The sequence below is a fragment of the Pseudochaenichthys georgianus genome, chromosome 19 (assembly GCF_902827115.2).
Source record: "Pseudochaenichthys georgianus chromosome 19, fPseGeo1.2, whole genome shotgun sequence".
In the NCBI taxonomy this organism is placed as follows: domain Eukaryota; kingdom Metazoa; phylum Chordata; class Actinopteri; order Perciformes; family Channichthyidae; genus Pseudochaenichthys; species Pseudochaenichthys georgianus.
The window spans coordinates 15,056,272-15,079,370 of record NC_047521.1 but is presented as its reverse complement, the minus strand read 5'-3'; the positions used below and the strand labels follow the sequence as shown (position 1 = coordinate 15,079,370).

Here is a 23,099-nt window from a genome sequence, read left to right as displayed (position 1 = left end):
TAAAATTGGCGACCTTGTTTGATTAATAAAGAGGAAAAATGACCTCTCGGTGTAAAATGACAGTGTTGGTGCCATTGATTTATGGCACAAAAATGAAGACAGGAGAGGAAGAGTGCGCTCTTTTCCAGCAGGATTTCCACCACTTCCTGGTTCCTGTTAATGGTAGAAAATGTGTCTATTATTTTATGAAATGTTTCTATAAATACTCTTTCCTTAGATGTAACTACAATAAGAAAAGGTTCATCATTTTAGCAACATGTTTATAAAAATGTATTTCAAACATGACTGTCATACATTACATGACAACATTGAATGGACGATAATAATGTGTCCTAACCATTTTATAATTTACAATTGTATTAAAGTCCTACAGATCACGTTTGATAAAGAATAATTTTTAATTTTTACATTTTTATTTCATAACTTACATTCTTTTTTCACGGTGTGGTACTTTTGTTATGAAAAAGAAATGATACATTACATTACACACAATGATTCAAATCGTAAGAAACTCATTCAAATCATAGTTATCAGTGAGGTTGTTTTTGACAAATAACGTTCCGCATTGTATTCAAACAGGAATTCAATTAACAATTACAACAACTGTGGACAAACTGGACCACCTACAGTAAGGAAGCAGACATGTTGTAACACAGTGTGTGACCAGACGGTGGCTCCCTTTTCCTCTCCAGACCAGAGAGGACCGTGCTCGCTGACAGCCAGTTGTGTTTTGTAGGAGTAAACTCAAACTCCTCCTTCCCGGTGACAGGCGGCAACACTGAAGCATCGCCTCGCCTTTTCCAGCCCGGTCTGCTCCGGGACTAACCGTCGGTGCCATCAAGGTGAGTGATCTCATTACTTCGTGTCATCGCTCTGTCTTTTGCATCTACATTTTCGCGCAGAACACGTCAAATTCCAAGTCCTTTTTTTTCCCACACAGAACGCCGTGTTACCTGTCCGTTACGCACAGCAGCGCGCGGCTGATTTTCACCCATTTCAGGTGCGTTTTTAGCTTTTACGTTGCCGTGAATACATTCCTCGTTAAACCGGCATTGTTTACCGTGTTTTTACAGTCTGAGAGCTCTCTGTTTGACTACCTGCAGCAGCGACTTCAGTCAGTGTCAATGTGGGTAAATGGAGCAAGAGTTTGTGTCCTCCCCTCGTGTTTTTCCTGTCGTTTGTATGTTTGTCTTTCATTACAATCAAGATTTTGAACGTTTGCTTCATATTTGGTGACTAGGTGCTTGTCTATGTGGGCTGCAGTTGAGCCGGTTTCAACATGTAGGGGAACATATTGGTACTTCAGATATGATGGATGGATCTGCTAAGACTTGTTACTGTAGGAGGTCTCCTCGAGGTGTTTGAGTTATGTGGTAAGATCACTAAGATGTTGACTCTTGCTTTGGTTGCTTAATGTTGTGTTGGCTTCACGGGTTTTGATTAAGTCGTGGGTTTGACATGATATACATCTCCAGAGGGAGGGCAGGTCTGTCCCCGGGGGGGTCAGAGGTCAGGGTCAGCAACACATCAGCATCCTTGGAGCAGATTGTCTCCAACAGGCAAGGAGCTGGGTTAAGGGAAGAGGAGGTGAACCGTGTTGGACATTTGTCTAATCAGACCATGGAAATGAAAAGTTAAATTAACCCAGACATCATCAACATTATGCCCCACTGACCAGCAACAAGAGAACTTAAGGACTCTGACAGCCTGTATTCCTGAAGACGCTTTAATGTAGACATCATTATGAAACTGAAAACATCAGAGAGATACTGCTAGATTCTTCTTCTTCTGCTAGTAAATCTTTTGTAGACCATCTGACAGGGACATGTGTTGCATGCTGAGCAAGACTGCCTTCAGGATCAACAGAGGAGAAAACAGACACATTTTAACATAGAAAGTAATTAAATAAGAAATGACCCTTATTTATTTTGAAGACTAAATTCTAACAAGCCAAAAACAAGGGTTTCGAGTTCAGCCCCTCACTGTCTTTATAGGACCTTCACTGAAATGTGTAACAGGTTGCTGTCACTTCTAGTTCTGCTCCCTTTCCACTGAAAAAGGCAGCATTTTCAAATAAGTTTTGCTTTTCTTCATTCTAACTTAGAACTAGAGCTCCTAAGTTTGATCAAACTATTAACTCATTTTATGATCTAAATAAGTTTGAGTAATTCTTTAGGACCAGAACGAATTGTCTGATTCAAACATCTTAAATATCAATATGTTGTTGTTGCTTTACTTCTCCATCCACGTAAATTAAATATTTCAATCGTAAAAAAACTGCATTTAGAATATGCCAAAAACACTTCCATACTCATTCTGACATTTTATAGAACACAATCAACAGATGAATCAACATTGAAAATAATATTAATTTGGAGCCATACAATCCACTTTTTATTACACTTTTTAATAACTAGTTAAAAAACATTTTTCCATCTTTATTATAACACACCTGGCTGCATTACACTATTTAGTGTATGCAGAAGTATCCTCCTTCATCTTGATTTAACTATGTTATCTCTTCTGTCCTACATATAACAGCGGTGATTTTTCAGTGCAAATTCCATATCAGTTACACAGTATAGGTCGTTGGAAGAAGGACAATTACTCTGGCAGAAGCTAATAAGGATTCATTGAAATAAATAAATAGTAATCGCTCTTGGAGACAAATGAGACTGTGGTGGGACGCAGGAAGAAATAACATTTAACTGCTGAGTGCTGTGTGCAGATTGATTCAGCTTCTATCTCGTTTCAATTTATATTTGCCTCCAGTTAAATGTCTTACTCTTGTCAGGCCTCTGGAGAAGAATATCAACTGTGCAGTATATCTTGCGCGATGATTTCACTGTGATAAAGAAGGTTGTTTTTACACATGCTACATCTCAAAATGGTGCAAAAACAGGTTTCTAATTGCAGTAGCTATTCCAAGCTGCGTTTAATTGTGTTTTTTATCACACTGCCAAGATGTTATTTTTTTTCTTTTTGTCTGCTATAGTTAGACCTGCAAAAAGGCATATTGGTATGCTTGTCAAGTGCCTGTTATTGGAGCGAGGGTGTGCCACTGTGTGAAACGAACAGATGTGGTGATTAATGAAATCCACAGCGAGGTGGAGAGTCATGAATTGTGCATACCTGGAGTTAACAGCTTTCTGGGTATAAACTTTAACTTGCCAGCCTGGAGTAAATCCCTGAAGCTCGCCCACCCTCTATCTCTGTATCTGCCACCTCTCTCTGAGTCTAGGAAACACTCAGAGCCTGACTTTTTAAACTGTGAGACGACACGCTGTGCTGCGCGCTCTCTGAGGCGGCAACCACATCAACTACACTCTGCTTGAGGTACACTTTTTTCTCAAATAGGCGGAGAAGGATCTAATTGGGATAAATTCCCGACAATTAGTGATGTGCCTGGTTTGACCCAGAACGTGTCAGATCCTTGCTGGCAGAAATAGGTTTCGCCAGCCTTGGAGAGGGGCTCATGATTAAAACATTAGGACTTTCATAGTGATCTTACTTTTAATACAAACCGCATCCGACCTGTTCTTTTTCCTTAGTGGGAGTTTGTTCAAACAAATTAAGCTGCAGTGTGTTGCAACCGTATGCTTGTTTGTGCTTGCGGCTAGTGCTACAGAATGCGAACCCTGCAGTCATCCTTTGGATTTTGGCATCACGCTTAAATAATTTATTAACGATAAAACCTATTACTGTTCAAGCAGAGTGAAGACATGTTAACCCCTCATCTAACCAGTCAAATGGATTTAAAAGAAAGCAATGAGTAATAGGAGGGGTTGTGTTCAGCCAGTAATTGATGTGATATTGTAGTCAAACAGAAACTCTGAACTAAGACTGGAAACTTTGCCAGAATAGCAGCAGGGAAAGCAGAAACGGAGCCTGTGAGCGGTGTATTGCTTCCTGTTTGGGAGAAAGGATCCGGAAACCCCCGCAGCCTCAGAGAGAGGTGGGACCTCAGTGACACTGAGAAGGTGTGTCTCTGTCAGACCTATCCAACACATGGCTGTCGCAAGGACAGTCTATCTGCAGCCCACACACACACCCCCTCACCATCTGATCTGTGTTGCTCCAAGGGCCACGACTGCTGCGGCTGGGGAACTGAGATACTGCTATGGTGGCTCCTGATTGATATTTGTGCAAACTCAAGCTGTGCAGATTTGTATTTGTTGACGATATCTGTGTTTAAAGTGTAGCTAAGCCACTGCAGCCCTGAAACAGCTGGACAGAGATCAAGGTTTCTCCCTTTTTAAAGCTGCGTCAGAACTCACCCACCTTCTGCTCAAAGGAGCCATTGTAAGCTGCTGCTCAGAGATATTGAGGCTGAACACATGAGGCACAACAGAATGACGGTCCTTAAGGGAAAAGTGAATACTAAATCAATCTGTCATTCCAAAACAGTGCTACAAAAACCACTCTGTGTTGAACCTCGGAGAGATTACACTTTTTTGATGATGGATTTAATCACTTATCATGCTGAAATTCAAAACATTTGATGACTAAGTCAAATGCGGTAATTTGCTATTAGGGATTTGGACTATCATTTGAACATTGGAGTTGAAAGCAAAAGCAGACCTGTAGAGATTAAATTGTCTAATATTTTGAGAAAAGTCAGGACAATTAATCATGATTTTTGCGCAACAGAAATACATCTTTGTCCCTGTAATCGTCTTGTGACCCCTCAGTTGTGTCCTAGGACCCTTCAGGCTTGGGAACCACGGGGTTAAACCTCCGTCTGGTTTGAATAAGAGAATAAGTCCCAGGGAAGTACTGCATGATGTCACTTGTCAACATCTGCCTACAATAGTAATATGGGTGTATTCCTCCCTCCAGGCAACACATAGTTTCTCTATTGTATTTCTGTCAGTTGCTACATGAGCGCATTACAAAGTACACCACAAAGCTCTACAAAGACTCATTTTGGGAGATTGAGCTGGTGACCTTGCAGTTGTTTTATGAGTCTCGAAAGGGGGAGAAACCCATTGTTGATAAAACCTTTTAAGACCTGTATGATTTGTCTGCTTTTTGTAGCCTTTAGAAAAGCCATAAAGGAAGCCAAAAGTTCTAATCCCACAGTCACATACTTACCATCAGCTGCTGGTAAAGGCAGCATGCTGACAGATGTCAGTTGATAACTCGTATTCTATTGAGCGCTGCCTTTTTTTTGTCCGAAATATGGCAACCTAATTTCGTTGATCGCTCAGGGAAAGCAGGGTGGAGCCCAAAAGAGATTAACTCCCTGTGCTATATGGCCTGGTTTTAACTGAAGTGAAAGCAAACATTTCCTGCTCTGTCTTAAAAAACCTTTCAGTGTACTTTATTTTATCTGAATGAAAGACCATGGAAAAACAAATATTAGGTTTTCTCCTCAAGACAAAGGGCGACCCACACGCTGAGAACATGCTTATTATTGCTTTGACATCCAGGAAGAATAATACTCAGCTATTGTGGATTTTCTTTGAAGGCTGTTTGTTTGATCTTCACTCTGAGATGCAATCATCTTATATGAACGCAAGAATATAACACCCACACATTCAGAGATAGCTTGATGTTTAGGATCATGTCTTCGGGGTTAAAAGACGATGCAAAAAAGGTGAAAGTATTGTATGGAAACATGGAAGTCTCTTATTAGTACTTCTCTTAATTTAGTTGTTTAATTCCCTCAAATCAACGGTATTGATCTTTAATATTCTTAAATGTTCTTGATCTGATGCAGACATCTTGTGAATAGTTCAAAGAGCAGCAGGTGAGTGGCTGTGTCTCACAAAGAAATGTTGCATATAGAAAGTGATTATCCCCTCTCATTTCTGCTGCAACACATGGGAGAGTGAGAATAAGAGTGAGGGGAAGAGGAAATAATGGTTTGGCTGTGTCACTCCAGCTGGTTGTTGACATGGAGGAGTACAGTGCTAATGAATAATGGATGCTTACTAAAGCAGCTATTTCCTATTCATTCTTTCAAGGCTGCTACACACAGGGAGTTGTGTGTGATCATCATGTCAGCCCTTCAATATATTTCCATTGTGTTTTTCAGAAACATGATGCTGCTTGAAGGCACCGGAGTAACTCCTATAAAGTACAACAGGCTTATTCAAAATAAGGGCGCATTGTTGTTTGATCGTTGTGTCAAATACAGAGCAACAATTTTAACCCACCCTACAGTCAGTACTCTTTTCTCATTCATCTATCCGTTTCCTTTTAACATCAGTATTCCTGAAGCTTGTAGTAATTAAAAGTGAGCTGATCACTTCACAAATTCCTGCAGTGACAGCATCAGGCATTAATTCAATGTTTGCGTTGTCACTTTTTGTGTTAAGCTGAGAGGATCTCTTTAATTCAAAGCACCTTTTGACTTCTGAATCTCCAGGAAGCTTTATAGTGTTGAGGTCTGTTTTGACTGTGATGGATGAGTCTAAACGAGCGCCGTTAGATGCGGCAGAGCGCCCGCAGTAGTCAGGGGTTAGCTGACATGTCCTGCATGCTGATCGGGATGTGAGGCTCAGGCGAGCAGCAGAAAGCGTTAATGTATGGTGGGATAATCACAGCTGTCCTGGCTGATATATATGACCAAGGTTAAGGGCAGCCTGGATCATACAGTGTGTCGGAAATTAAACGAGGGGATGGACCTTGGACATGCTTCAGTTTATTGAATTCCTGTCAGTTTTTAAAGATTTAATTTCAGCTGCTTTTATGGGTTGGTGTCCATCTTTGTGTGGAAAGAAGAGAGGATATGTTTTAGATAACATACAAAACAAATACCTATAGATGGAAGGAACATCACATGTGTATCACTGATGATAGCCTAAAGGGATGAAGGCCTTGTCAACATAACATCCAGTATTTCTCTCTCTTATGTCTGACAACTTGCTGATTGGAATGAACCAATATTGATGAAGCCCCATAGAAATAAATATAGGATTAAGTACAACACAGCAACTCTGTAGATGGGTTAATCTAAAAACAATAATAGCAGCATTATTTTATTAGACATGCTAGCTCTAGGGATGTTGGCCTGATCCAGGACTTTCCTCCAGAATGAAATATCTTCAGATTATTTTCAAGAGCTTGCTTTGCGCTACCTTATTTGGTAACCCTTAGTTTTCTTGTTTTAGGCAAATGTAATTCATAAGTATACATAACAATGAACATAACCAAAGGTAATCCAAACCATCTCAACTCAAATCTAAACTATAATTAAAGAATTCATCCAAAAAGGCTGCAAAACATTGATATACTGCTTTACTCTTAAATGCCTATCAATGTTACTATGTCAATGGTAAGCTAATATCAGCTGATTTTGTCTAGTCACAAAACTTCCATTGTCTAACTTTGATGTGTACCCAGTACCCACATGTCACATCTTTACTGATGAAGACTTGAAGTCTGTCATTGGCTGCCGTTACTGCTATCTATCCATTCATTTTGTACAGGACAGATATTTACGCCTGTTGAAATGACACTGTTTGATTTATAGAGCGTTTCATTTTCATAATGCTGATCTAAGATGTTGTTCCAGATGCCACCTCTCCAATAAAACCCTCATATCACATTACTCAAAAGTGTTTGGAATTTGATTAACGTAATTGTTTGCTTCAAGCAAGTTAGATGGGCGCTTCTGGTCTCTTTATAGTGTCATCACGCCAGGTATTATCCATCAGAAAAGACATCATGGTCATCAATAATACTTTTGAATAGATAATACAATTTCACAAGTCCTCTTGGGAAGATTGGATTGATTTATCCATGTAAACACATGCCACACCACGCCACGACTTTGTCCCGCTGACCTTCAGATCTGGAGATGTAATCTATAAGTGCAGCAGGGTTACGAATGAACAAAACAAGTCATAACTCCACATACATGCTTCCTTTCTTTGTTTATGTTTGTTTGTTTAGGTTGCCATGCTTATATACAAAACTAAATAATGCTGTTCCTATAAATTGCAGCGTTGTGGCACACTGTTGACAATCACACACTGCCAAAGCCTTTGTTATGCTCAGCCAGAAACAATGCCAGATCCACACCAAACACTTCCAGTGATGGGATATTTGTTTATCATAATTACAGTCAGCTTTGATGCCAGCAGAGATTCAACCATCAGGACAAATGTGATGTTTTTACAGAAGTGAGAACCAGTAATTGGATGGCAATGCGTATAGATATAGAGCATAGCGTCAAATTAAGCTTCAAATAGTGTTAATTAAGTGTTGGCATAAATCTGCAAAAAATGTGAATTAGCTGGGCATTCATGTGCTTATCAGAAGGTTGGAAGTTAATTGTGTTTTTCTTTCATTGTTCTCTTTATTTATTTTTGTAATGCTTGTTGTGTGTTACGGGGACATGGTGGTCAACATGATTGGGCTGCATAAATCAACACATTTGGGCTTTTGTTGGCATGTAAAGTTTGTGGGAAATGGGTTTAAACTAGGTCTGCAACTCAATATTTTTAGTAAATATTTGTTTCCTCAATAAATGGACTAGTTGCAACTTGCTTTGTCTAAAACAAACCAGAAATAAACCAACAAATCCTCGTTCACGAGAGTGTAAGGACACATATTTGTTGTGGTGTTATATGACCTGCTGATGAATTTAGGTTATAGTGTAGCACACTAAAGCCTGTATAGACCGAATCATATACAAACAACATCACTCAAATCCACAAACCTGGATGTAAAAGACGTGGTTGTTGTTTCTCCCGAGAGCTGTTGATGAGCTCTTGAAGATTTTGTGCTAGCTATAGTGTTGATATTTGAGCAACAAATGCTAAAAACCTATTTCCTCTTATACCTGCCCATCCTCCCTGTTTCAAAGCACCTTGTCGAGTGAGACCGTTGTGATGTGGATGAGAAGTGTTTTCTCTTCTGCTCCTAGCGCTCTAAGAAATGCAGGCAAGGTTAGAGATCACAGTAACCATGATACTGATGTGTCCCAGAGCTGGATATCACACAGTGTTTCTCTCTGTCGGCCCACGCTGTTTGTGGGCGGGTCTTCAGACAGACGTCTAGTTTACTGCTGGTGAATTATGAATTGTTGGAACACTCCCCCTCCCCGCACTCACTCTGCATCTGGAGCTTTAAACAGAAGACAAACATACATTATGGGACTTGTGTTTTTGAAAAACGAGGAGAGTCTGCTTCCCCTGTGGGCTTCCTCCATGTGCTGTGTGTTTCCACAATGCATACTTTGTTATCCTGCTAGAAATTACACGGCCGCTTTTACAACAACCACAGGGGATGGCTTCATTTGTGTTGTTTTTATTTATAAATAAATCCAACCATTTCCTCCTTTGCTGTCTATTGTTTACATGTGTTTATTTACCATTGCCTGCTTATGGTATCACTGCCAGTTGATTTCTGCACAAAATGAGGTTTCTATGAATGGATGTTGGGGATTGTACATTTTTCTGTAATTAGATCCGGATTTTCTTGTTTATATTTTGCAAGTGCAATCTTTCTTGGCTGTACATATTTGAGCCTTTCATCCAAACTGGTGGGCAGCAGACCGTGACACATGAGAGACCCTCTGTTTTTCTGCGGAGAGGGGCTCAACCAGGAAAGGGTTTGATCATCAGATCGGTCTTCCCTGGAGAGGGAAAACGCCTTGCTCTCTCTCTGAAGACACTCCCTCATTTGCAGTGTTTTATGACTGTCTGGGATGAGCTCGTGTAAGATGTGGAAGCAGGCAGTGGATGCTAGGTCTGCTGGCTTTGTTAGAAGCACTGCATGCTGGGATTTGGTCTCTGAACAGGGTTTTGTTTTGCAGAGTTTATTTGTTGTGTTTGATTTGGGACAGTTGCTGAGTTTCTTTTGTCCTTGGCAGCATTTTAAGCCAAATCCCACTCATGGACAAAGCTCTAAAGTGTTAGCAATGTGTGTCCGACTAAGCAGAACTTCAACAGGAAATAAGTAAAAGGCTCTCAGTTCATTGCTGGACTCTCACATCCAGCAGCTGGGCCCCAGCAGGGGTCTAGTTAGCTGCTCAGTTAGCGAGAGAGATGCCTTCAGTCTCAAGGTAGAACTCATTAGTGCAGACTGGTTTGAGTCCATTTTCATTATGCTCAGCTGGAGCTACACGCTGCTTCTCCTGTGGCTGCTCCGGTAAGCAGTTGGTGCTTCGGCACTCTGCACTCATGTCCTGAAACAGCCAGAGCCCCTGTGGCTCTGCCTGATTGTTTTTATTAGTCTGCCTGCGGTAGCTTGACACCACCAGCCACCGCTATGGCTTTAATTTTCCAAAAGCTCCAAAAATATTGAAAGGTGAAGCAGAGGGTTGTTTTTATAGCTTCCCCACCCATGTTGTTACAATCATATCAGTGTGGAGTATGATACACAACCTACACGCTCCAGGCCACACATTTCCCGCTGCATTCCTATGCCTGAAATTGGTTATTGTCAAAATGTAAGGGGGGGGGGGGGTTTGGTGTGAACTGTGAAGGGGTGATGAAGAGAAAGGGAGAGAGAAATAGGGGGTGGTTGTATATATATCACTTCAAAATACAACCACCAGCACAACTGGGTAAGATGAAAAACAGGGAGCTGTGGTGGCTGGTGCCAAAACACCTCCCCCATGAGGAAGAGGAATGTTCAACACATCTTTCATTTGCATGTGTTCCAGATTCCTTCAGATCCTGATGGGGTGTTGGTGGCACGGCTGCTTCTAGGATCTCCTCTCTTGTGGCTGCCAGACATGACATGGCCGTGCCAATATTTGGTTCCTGAGCCTGTTTTATTGGCTTTATTTATTTTTTGGGGAGTAAATGATGCAGTTTTATAAGGCATCTTTTCATGTGTTTACACTTACCCTTGAGCTTCTATATAACAGCACAAATTAAAGTATTGTTTGAAACAATATTTATCATGCAAAAATGCAAAACATTTGATGCTTTAAGCTTCCTACAATGCGAGTTATTCCTGTTATTCTCTATTTAATGTAAATTAAATATTCTCAAGTTTTGACTGTTGGTCAGACAAAACAAGCTAATTAAACACATGTCCACAGGATATTATTTTATAGACTTAACACTTACTTTGATGTGACTTCAATAGGATTAATGCTGTGTTAATAAAATTGTCACCCTTCACTTAATTTGTCGTTATGATGCAACATCGATAATGAATTCAGTTCCGTCATTGCATCATATGAGAACACTCTCCTTATCACCGTATCTTGACCAAACATGTTTTGCTATTTACATTCTTCCTGCACAGATCATAGTTACCATCTGATAGCACAGTTGCTCTCTGTTTATCTTGCTTTCTTGCATACAGACCTGAAATGCTCTAAGTTATTATATTGTTGCACATTTGTGTTGGAGTTCCTTGTTAACATGTAGCTCAGCCTTTCATTGTGTGGGTGCCGTCGTAAATCAGTTAAATTAGCTTAATCTGCTTGAAACAGCTGGCGACCACATTATTATTTGATATTTACATTTCTATGATGGATCTGAGCTAGGCACTTTTAACAGCCTATTTCATTGCTGTATGATTGGCACAGTAACTCTGAAGGTCCTTGTCAATATATTCAGCCATTAAAATCAATATTTGTCTAGTTTTTTCCCATAAATAGAGATCATTAAATAAGGCGTTCAAATCCATGTTCTGGAACAGTAGGTGGGTTGATTAGCAGGAGCATGCTTTTGACCTTTGGATTCTCACCAGATTTGAAACGATTTTCTGTCAACAGTGTTTGATTCCATAAGGAGTGCCTCTCCAGTTTTAAAAACAATACAATACTCTCATGTACAGCCTGTGATCACAGACTAAATCATTTGGTTAGGTGAAGAGTATTTCATATGAAGTTTAAAGACTAAGGCTGAAGCTACTTGTTCCAAGCAAATACGTGTCAAATCATAATTGTTTTGGGTGCCAAATAGCTCTCGAAAAGCTTGGAAAAGACAAAGGTGAGATTTAAGCATTGTCCTTTTGTGGACAGTTTGACAGTGATAGGATAGGCATGGTAACATGCAACAAAGGCCACCGGTGATGTTATGTTCCACGTGCTAGACAACTGGTTATTATTGAACAATGGGAAAGGGGTTTAGAAATGAATACATTTCATATTTAATTTGGAAGTGCAGTCCATAGATTGTGTTTGCTCTAATGACGAAGCAGTGCTTCCACTCAGTAAGTGTGGGATGAGAATGTTGGCTTTGGAAAGGCAGTCAGTGAGCCGGAGGCACTTCCTTTTGAAATGGTTTATGCCTCATCACCAAAGATGAGTCTAATTAAATTAATTAAATCCAGCCGCTGTAACTGCTCATAAAATGTCCCTCTAAATTGATTAGTTAATTAATGAGTTGGACTTTGGTGTCTTAGAATCCCTTAACTGAAAGAAGATTCATTCATGAAAAATAACAGGCCAAGCTTGGTTCCTATAGGTTCCTATGAAAAAATGATGTTGTGTGTTAAAACATTGTGTGACTTCACTAATCCACGGTGCCATTTCAGTGAGCATTGTTTCTCGTTGTTGATAAGGTTATGGCATAGTGTGAGAAAAAAGCTGGAGTGATTTCTAACAGCCAACCTCTGAGCCACGTCAGCTGATTGGCAGCTACTCTGATGTCATTTGTTTTTGTGCGACAAGGACAGGTCACGCTGGCTGATCTGTATTCCCTCCCTCTCTCTCTCTCTCTCTCTCTCTCTCTCTCTCTCTCTCTCTCTCTCTCTCTCTCTCTCTCTCTCTCTCTCTCTCTCTCTCTCTCTCCCACTTGGTCTCTCTCCCCACCCTACGCCCCCTCACTCTTCAGATTTTCTTGTCTTTAGTTCTTGTTTACTGTAACTCCCACTGATCCTCTCTTTTGTGTTTTTCTTTTGAATTTCTCCCTTTGAAATACCATTAAACATTATTATTGTGAACAAATGAATGCTAAGGAAACCCAAGGTAGAATATCTGTTTCTTTAATCTCCTAAAATGACTGTTAATGCATGAAAAAACGCTATTTCCCACTGCTCTGATTTATGTTTGGTGCCATAAGAAAGAAACATTGGTACTGGTTTTGGTCTGAATATCATTATAGTGCAGATTTGTATACATCACTGTAGACAATTACCTAAAATAGCTGAGATAGCAGAAGACAAACAAGCTATTTAGTATATTTCTGAGCTTTTGCTTGAGATTTTATAGCGAAGAAAAGTGTGAAAAAGAATTCCACTTGTATTATTATTAACACTCATAGCACTACACAACTAGTCTGCTTTATAGGGGAAGATCTTTAGAGTCTGTAAGACTCAGTGTAAAATTATACTTTTTTGTGGGGGTCTAATAAATTATCACTACGGTCATAAAGCCTGCAATCACAATCTATGTTGGGATGTCTAGACAGTTGGGTGCCAATTGTTTATCGCTGTAAAGTGCGACTTGTAGCGCTGATGGATCCTGCAAAGACATATTCTGTTAAAATTGAGTCTGTTTTTTTCTACAGAGCCATGTTATAACAATACAGTCTTGAAAAGGTGCAGCCTCGAGAGACTATATTGCCATTTGTATCTGTTTTACAACATTTAACTAAACTAATAGGATAATTGGAGTTGGTGTTTGAGTCGTAATCTGACAAATCCAGTCTCATTCTGGGGGATCTTTGGCCTCTATGGGCTGCCAGGCCTGCCACTTGTCTTATCACTGCCGACCCTACTAGAAACGAGTCCTCTTTGTTACTGTGCGGTACTGACAGTTCTTGGGGAACAAAAAGTACCATTGTCTCTCATAGCTGCGGCTGGGATAGAAGTAATCTGTAGCTGTAGAGCTGCCTCAGGATTGCCATAATCCAGATTCCGTATTAATGACAGTCTAATCCGCACATTTCTAGCCCTCTGGAGAGGCTGACAGGGCATCTCTGTTGTTAGTTGCTTGTGTAATGTCACTGATTCAAAAAGAAATGAAGGGGGCTGCTCAGGGTTTATGACACAAGGGATGCAATATCCTGTTCAGATTTTGTCAGCTGTGTAAACTAAGATGCTGCAATTGTCTGATAGCAGCGCAGACAATGCAGCACTGCCATGTTTCTGGATTTGTATTGTTTATCCCTTGATTCACTTTAAATTCAACCAGCTTTCCTGATGGCAAATTGTTTCTTTTAATGTATTTACCTTCCATTCCTTAAATATTCATGCATGAGACCAGTGTGGCTGACAAACACAATATCTGCATGCCTGTGTTCATCACACCAAAGGACCGTGGGGGTATGTTTGCTCAGCTGTGCACGACACGCAGCGAGGGCAAATTACATGAATGGTGAAATGGGAATCCTCCACTGCGTGCACTCAGAAGGGGCTCTTTTGCTCTACATTAGACACAAAAGGATACAGACGTAGACGTGTGTGAAATCCATCACACAGCTGCCAGCTTGGCACAATGATCAGTTGCATCCCCCCCTCCCAGCACCAGAATCCCTCCTTATCTCCTCTCTTCAGAGCTGCGCACGTGTCCCTTTTGTTTACAGCTCTTTCCAATGATGCGCAGCATAATCCCCATTACAGGTAGAGGTAGCGGTAGCATGATGCTCTGACAAACTCCAACCTTTCACCACTACAGTGATGGCCAACACTGATACCACAGCTAGCAATACGACTGCATGCACATGCTAAGCAAACTGAACCTGGTGTTTTCATGTAGATTTCTTAAAGATCTCCTTCCAACGTATAGACAGGAAAATTACCAAATCTGTTATTTTCCCTACGTTTTAATTCAATAAACAAAACAAAACTATTGGTCAGAGTCAACATCTGTTAAGGAGTGAAACAGTCAGGGAAAAGCACACATGTGGTACCGTACCTCCAGCTTAACATGGTAACTACAACTGTGTTTGAATACAGCCATCCTTTAACCCATCTGCACTTAAGCCTGAGTCGTTTTCTGATTTGCCCAGCCCTTTAAAAAAGTGTCTGGTTTATATGAAAAGCTTCTGTTTGGTTGTGAAAAGCTGCAGCTTAGTGTGCAAGAGTACAAACCAGGGAGAAGCTGACTTTGTGCGAGTTTCATCAACTGTAACATGGATTGTAAAAAAGATAAAGGGTTACAGAATATCTCTGGATCTAAGCACTGTGATATTTACTGTAGCTCTAAAGTCTGATTTACAGACAAGTCAAAGAAGGCATTGATGTTTTGGATCAATGGAGGCTAACAACAAAATCACAAAAGGCCTCAGTTTATATAATTGATGTGAACTGTGATGTGGTAAATATTTAAAATGTCATTAAATGACACTGTGGTTCACTGGAAAGACAGTATTTGACATTCACCACAGCTTTTAACTTCCATAACAGGAAAACAGGTCTTATGACGGTTGGAGTTTTGCTGCCTTCTCAATAATACATTTGTCTCTTAAGGACTGATTTTGCACCAGAAATGAAAGAACACATTTAACGATAAACCATAAATAATGTGCATCATTTAAACATATAAATCAATGCCCTGGAAATAAATCTCACTCGTCAATGTTTCCTGAGCTCATCTATCAGTCTCCTGGGCTGAATGTATCACCACAACATCACAGCAAAGCTTTTTAAAAATGTAACATTATTTTGAATCAGCAGTCCTGGGTTGTATGCGCAGAAATCAATGGTGTCGCAGCTCCGGTGTGACTTGCCATCCGTCAGTCCGCTGCATGACTGGAGCAGCCAGTGGATGATGTGCTGAATGGCCAATTTCCTGTTACCTGTTTTTAGATAGAGCACAACAAGCAAGGCTTCTCTCCCAGCTCTCCAGATCATGATTTCCCTCTGTTTAAAAAAAACAAAAACACATAAGGGTATTTGCATTTGTAATCTGAGCCCCTGAATATGTTGCACTCCAAGATGAAATCCTGTTTTTGATATTGTTTTTTTGTTTGGCACACTGCAACACAATACTCTGAAGAACAGGATTCAATTCTCTCGGGACTGTTGGTGAAATGAACAGCCTCTCCGCAGAAAGAGATGTTATTCCATCTTTACTTTATTTTTTAAGAGTATATTGAAGTTGTGGTTACTGCATTTGCCCCCAGCCCTACTCATCTAATCCTTTTGCCCTCCAAGCTGCAGCCAGTGGTCTTCAGTATGTTTTATGTTGCATGTTAGCAGAGTATTTACAAGACTGCTTCATGGAAGGAGGGTGGAGTGAGGGGGGTACACGTTCCCCTTCTGTCTGATGACTAGATTACTGTATTTACTTGAGCGCACAGCCCTGCCTATAGATCAGCTTAAGTGATGCCTTTGAAGAGAAAGATACAGGGCCTGTTGAGAACCTTGTTTCAGCTCCGTTTGGTTACTACTACAGACTGAGTGGATGTTAGCCTGTAAATCATCCATATCCTGTTGATTTAAGTTTACAGGGCGTTCTTCCTATGAGCTCCTACTTCCTGTCGTAGGCATACTTTCTTCAGGGCAGTATAGTGGTGTCCTGCTGTTGTAGTGAGATCACAGTTCACTTGACTTCTGTGATGCGTTAACTATAAGATTAATTACAACATTAAACCATTCTTAACTCCCTTAGGCTGCATTTCTAATGAATGGTACGGCGCAGCTCTACTTAACTTGACTCAATGCGATAACCTGAACAAACCCTTCATTTTTTAATAGTCAAGCTTGTATCAACAATGACTACGATTTTTAAAAAAAAGGTCAGCCCCCAAAACTTTACACCCTACAATTGACAAAGTGTTGCTTGTGTTTCATGAAGTAACACCTTTTTTTGCCTATAAGCTGGTCTAAGTCAGCTTTGGTCTTATATTTTTCATTACTTTTGGCACTACCAGTAACACTTGGCTCATGGGTGTTAGCCACACCCAGGGTTCGAGTTATGTGGGAGCCAATGGGAGCTGAGCTCCCATAAGGAGGGGTCTGAGCTCCCACGGACGCAGTGAAATCATACATCTGTGGGGGTCGCTAATACATACCAACAACCATTATTTTAATCAAAAATAATGAATGTGTCAATGTAATGAGTATTATTTACGTTAACGAGGTAAATAGGCTAACACAAAAGTGTGTGTGTGTGTGTGTTAAAGACCCCCATAGAGCTCAGTTTGTAACTCCAACCCTGGCCAAACCCACATTAAATGTTCTAGGTCATAGCTCACAAAATGCAGTTTTAGTGAGCCATTTCCTTCTCTAATCTGGCTTTATATGCCACACAATTTAGCCGGTGTTGAGCAAACATTGACATCTGTGTTAGCGTAGCCCGAGTTGTCACACTTGACAGGAAAACTGCGCATGCAGAGCTATTCCAAGAATGGCTCCAACTCTTTCACTCTCCTATAACCTAGTCTTTTTGTGAGTGGGGGGTTTAGTCATTCCCTTGGCTCTCTGTCTGTTCTCTTTCTAGTTCTCACAGACCGGCTAATTTTATAACCCCTGTGATTGGATGTAAACCACAGTTGAAACACAGGACATGATCTAAACTACCTCACTTCCTGCTTGTGCACAGCGAGTCTTCTGAGTCAGTTTCACACAATCACAGAGACGTGAGACAGAGAGAGTTCCTCTGTCCACTAGCCAAAGGTGTACAGACTGGAGGGACAGGGGGTGTTTGTGTTTTATTATCCATAGAGCCTACATCAGCTTCTTTAAACACAATTCTCACCCATGTCTTCAATTTAAAGGTCCCCAATTATACTGATTTCCTTCAATATATTATAGGTCTCAGATATATAAAAAATATGTCTCTGAAGTGTTTGGCTCGAAATACCAAACAGATCATTGTAGCATCCCATAAACCACTGTTTTCTTTAGATGAAAATATGGAGCCACTCTCCTCTGCGAGATATTTGGTTAAAAATGACACAATGGTGCTCTAGGAATAGATTCAGGTGATGTTGGGGGGGGGGGGGGGTGTGACAGTTACCAGTTACCTTGGGTGGTTATTGGCTAATGGTTAGACAAGCCAAAAAATCGTTATGACATCATAAAGTGGCCAAAATCTGATCAGCTCATGTTCAGACAGGTTTTTACACTGAACAAAAATATAAACGCAACACTTTTGTTTTTGCTCCCATTTTTCATGAGATGAACTCAAAGATCTAAAACATTTTCTATCTACACAAAATAACCATTTCTCTCAAATATTGTTCACAAATCTGAAAAGATCTGTGACAGTGAGCACTTCTCCTTTGCCGAGATAATCCATCCCACCTCACAGGTGTGGCATATCACGATGCTGATTAGACAGCATGATTATTGCACAGGTGTGCCTTAGGCTGGCCACAATAAAAGACCACTCTGAAACATGCATTTTTGCTTTATTGGGGGGTCCGAAAACCAGTCAGTATCTGGTGTGAGGGGTAGGGTTAGGGTTAGGGTAATGTTGTGAATCGAGTGGCCCATGGTGGTGGTGGTGGGGTTATGGTATGGGCAGGCGTATGTTATGGACGACGAACACAGGCCACTCGATTCACAACATTACCCTAACCCTAACCCTAACCCCTCAAGTGAGAAGTGCTCACAATTTAAATGGAAGGGTGGCGCAGTGGTCTGTGCGTTTGATCATCAGATCAAGGGGGCGTTGGGGAACTCCAGTTCGAAACCCGCTCCCGCCCCACTGCGTCAGGCCGTTGTGTCCTTGGGCAAGACACTTCACCCGAAAATGCTCCGGTGGGTATTGTCCACAGTAGATGACCATTACATGTATGTATGATCTGTATGTGTAATGTGTATTTGTAAAGCGCTTTGAGAGTCATTGATAAAGCGCTATAATAAATATAAGGATTATTATTGTTATTACTATCACAGATTTTTTCAGATTTGTGAACAATATTTGAGAGAAATGGTTATTTTGTGTATATAGAACATGTTTTAGATCTTTGAGTTCATCTCATGAACAATGGGAGCAAAAACAAAAGTGTTGCGTTTATATTTGTGTTCAGTGTATATAAATGGATCAGGACAAAAAGTGAGCAAATCTTTTTTCCTGAAACTTTCTGAAACTCTTGACACATGTTTGAGTATAATATACATGCAAAAGTGGATTTTGCATAATAGGTGACCTTTAATGTATGTGCAAACCATCCATTAGACAACCTCAGCTTATTTCGAAATGATCTCAAGCCGTTAAATAAAACAAATTCCTGAAAAGAAGGCACTGTTTCATATTACTTCACAGCTAGATTTGTGTTTTTATTTCTCATTCCGATTCCTACTTTTGACAGTTCTTGGTAAAAGATGTGGAGGCGTTCATGGCTCTTTCACCAACGTGCGAAACATCTCCGTTCCCAGACAAGGTTGTGCAGACAGACGAGACAAGGAGCCCTGGGCTGTAGCCAGATATACACACGGAACGCTTGAGAAATCCACAGGGTGTTTTTCCCTTTTGTGTGGGTGTACATGTTTCTTAACATGCCCATTAATGTCAGTCCATACTGCATGTGTCCTTGTGTGTATTAGAGCAGTGATTCTCAAATGGGGGTACGCGAACCCCTAGGGGTACGTTTGGGTACTGCAGGGGGTACGTGATATTTAAAAAAAAAAAAAAAAAAAAAAAAAAGTTAATTAATAAAATACCATGCATGATTACAAAAATAATCTTAGTACAATAAGTTAAATAGAAAACACAATTTTACATAAAATATTCCTAGAACCACCTAGGGGTCCTCATATAAACATGTTCAATTTGTGTATTGTATTTTATAGTTTTGCATAATATAACATTTTGTTCATTGGTTTGTTAAACAGATATTACTTCAGTTGAAAAACTATTTTTTTTCATGCATAAAATGAAAATATCCTTAGTTTGTTGTAATGCATGCATGAAGGAGTTAATAAATCACACACTGAGGGAACATCACTATATTGGAATTATTTGTATAGGCTTTTTCGATCAAAATGTTCGGGGTCGGTCAGGGGGTACTTGGCTGAGAAAATGTTTCAAAGGGGGTACATTACTGAAAAAGGTTTGAGAAGCACTGTTCTAGAGAATGGTCTGCATCTGCTTATCTGTGGATATGGGGTTGTTACTCCTCCCTTGTCCCTAGAATACCACCTTGTCATCATGAATATTTCCCAGATGTGGTTCGTGGAGTTTAAGTGTTGCAGGGAATCTTCGGCAGGGGACTTGTTTAATCCTAACCTCGTTCTGTCTGAGCTGCTCCCAGGTGCCTTGGAGAATTTGGGAGAGGAGAAAGGGGAGCGAGACATCACCACGGAGGTGAAGTGTGTCGGATTTTGGGATGGAAGTCTGAATAATTTCAGTTTTTACATGCTGCAGTTATAATAACCTAGGGATTTTTTAAGGCCTCTGGCCAGATGTTAGTCATGTCTGGGCCTTGCGACCGAGAACTAGGAATTAACAGGCTTTCTACAAGGGTCCACTTAATTGTTGTTAGACCAAAATGTATATCCTAATGCAAACCCAAAAAGCAGATGTGTAGGAGGATGGAAAGTAATACAAAATCTCCTCCCCAACAGTGAAGCACATTATTTGATTAAAGAAGCTACATCTCACAGACCTTTTTTGGACATTCAACAAATGAACAGGCTGTGACATGAAATGGAGGTCAAATAAAGAATACTCCTGAGACAAATGGACTTTGAATAATCAATGCAGATGCAAGTCAAAATACATCCTACATATCTGCATGCTAACATGCTCATGTTGACAATGTTAGCATGCTGATGTTTAGCAGGTTTAAGGCTTACCAGATTCTCCATATTAGTTAAACTTACAGCATACAAAGATAGGTTATTAACACAAAGTCCGATGTCATTAGATTTTCATGTTTGCATATATTTTGAATCTAGATGGTAATTAGGCCTTAGCAGCAGTTTATGACTCTCATACTTAGTTTTGGAAGGACTTGGATATTTCCATCTTTGTTAGGCTTATTCCATCACTGTATTTCTTATTGATTTTACACAGCCACAGGTGAGTATTAAGTCAGGGTTCTCATTGAATTACCCACTAAATGAATACCACTATTGATATAGTCTGTCACATACACTGTCGGTGGGTAAATGATCTAGTCCTGACCGGGCCCCGGGACATTTCCAGATATTTGATTATAACAGCGATTGCCAAGTTTAGAAGTGCAGCTCTATGATATTATCACTTTCACATCCTGCTTGCATTGACCAAGGGCCACTCAGTGGTGCTCAGCAAACCTTGATGCCAAGAAAGACCGGTAAGGCAGACAGACAGGCGAGGGAGGGAGGGCTAACAAAAGCACACTCGTTGTTGCCCTCTTTCCTCTCGCTCTGCAACATTAAGCTCACAGTGTGTGGACAGCAGCTCATCAAGGACACGTCGCATTTCACATTTGATCATAAGCATTAAATCCACACACATGCAATTCTCTGCAGTGCCATTTATTATAATTTCCTGCTGCTGCAGTTTTTCTTATCTTGGGGCTGATTTTCTCCCTTTCAGGTTTGCCTGAACAACATAAATCACAATGAGCCTCGACACTTCTTTCTCTTTTACATCTCTTCACTGACTTTGTAAAGCAGGTGCCAGACTGCTGCTGCTCCATTCTAATTAAAGCCCTCTCATTAAAAATGCAACATCACCTTATTACTGTATAGCTTTTTATTTTCCATTATGCAGCATTTAGAAAATAGTAATGCGCTCATAAGAAAGAATCTCTCATTAGTGATTCCTGCACTTTATTTGTATTTGTATTTACAGGTTTCATATTTGTATTCTGTGTCTCTACATGTTTCCATGCTTCAATGTTCAAACAGCTCTTTATGTTCCTCACACTGCCTGTGCTGCAGCACCTCTTTTCACCCTCTGTCTGAAACCAGAGCCCAGTCTGCTCTGATTGGTTAGCTGGCCAGCTCTGTTATGATTTGTCAACAGCTTAGAGATGTCCCACTCTTTAGCATATCACTTACATTGTGTTGGATTGCCAGCCAAAAGAAGCGTGAGTGTTACAATGTGATGTCATATGGAAGAATAAAAGAGAGAAACTCCCTCTGGAGGGAACATTGGGATTGTAGCCTTTGCAGATGTTTTCTTCCTAAACCTTTGACAGAACTGATAGAAAGACATTTTGAATTATCATATGACCTTATGAGAGTTATCTTGGGTCATGAACTGTTTATGAAAGCATAACGTTTTTGTTTTTTTAAATGACAGTGGGAGTTTCCGAGAGGACTTCTGTAAAAACAGCGTTAACTGATGCTGGGGCCAGAAAGCAACTCGCATGGCTCCTCAGTCGGTCAAGTGTCATTTCTCCTTCTCTTTTTTCTCCTGCTGGGTGTTGGGCAGCGGTTGTCGTCAGAGCTTATCTCTATAAATGGATTTGTGTTGGTGCACTGGGAGATCTTGTAATCTGATTGACCACAACCCCAAAGGTTGAGCCAACTGTGTGTTGCTGTGTGTATCCATATATTTGTGTGTCTCTGACCTGGCATTTTCCACCTTGGTTCTAGATATTTCCAGCTGAGCTAAGCAGGGTCTTGTTGTGGGGAAATAACAGCTGTATGAGAGTTTGGGAGAAACAGTGTTTTTAGGTCTGACGTACATTAACATGATATGCATATGTGAATTGCTTCTACACACGCAAAGACCTAGCATCTGGTCTGCCAAAGAGCAGAGAGCCGGTGTCAGAGCCGATATGTGTATGTTTTGTGTTCCTTAGAAAGGTCTGTCATGTTGAATTTGAAGCAAATATTCCTTGTGTTCATTTGAATGCATGAGTTTTTTTGAGTTACATATTTAATAACTACAAACAGCTAGTGCTCTGATTCCAGATATTAGTAGCTGTTGTGGATTTTTTACAAAAAGCCGTAACCACATGCACTGGTAGTCCATTCATGACTGGGGAAATAAAACACTAATAGCTAATGACAGTCACCAAGGGCTGCTTTGTCCAGCACCTTCTGTCGGTTCAGTGCTTTCCCTCACATACACCCTGTAATCCACATGGTGACCATTGTCTCATTTTATCTTAGAAAAAATGCTGAAATTAGTTGTTTTTTAAATAAAATAAAAAAAGTCTGTAATAAAGGGTGTTGCTGTTTAAATCAATCATTCTGTCTTTGGGGCACAACCTGGGGAACCTTGTTGAAGGTTCAAAACAATTCAATTATGTTGCCTCTCGGCTATCTTTTCTTACGTTTCTCAACTAGCCAGTCCCTGCTGGCTTGGTGGATCGCTGCAGCAGTACTGACTGCTTGATGCTGTG

General features: G+C 40.4%; 1 protein-coding gene across 3 annotated transcripts in view; it reads left to right on the top strand.

Annotated features, from left to right (window-relative positions):
- Positions 1 to 747: 747 nt before the first annotated feature.
- ptprea (protein tyrosine phosphatase receptor type Ea) overlaps positions 748 to 23,099 on the top strand; it is a 51,458-nt gene continuing 29,106 nt past the window's right edge. For 2 of the 3 annotated variants that reach the window (XM_034107056.2, XM_034107055.2), the window contains exons 1-2: positions 801 to 842; positions 941 to 1,000. The gene's annotated coding sequence lies outside the window, so the exon portion shown is untranslated. Of the gene's footprint in view, positions 843 to 940; positions 1,001 to 23,099 lie in introns of all 3 variants that reach the window. The other variant, XM_034107054.2, reaches the window with a different exon arrangement.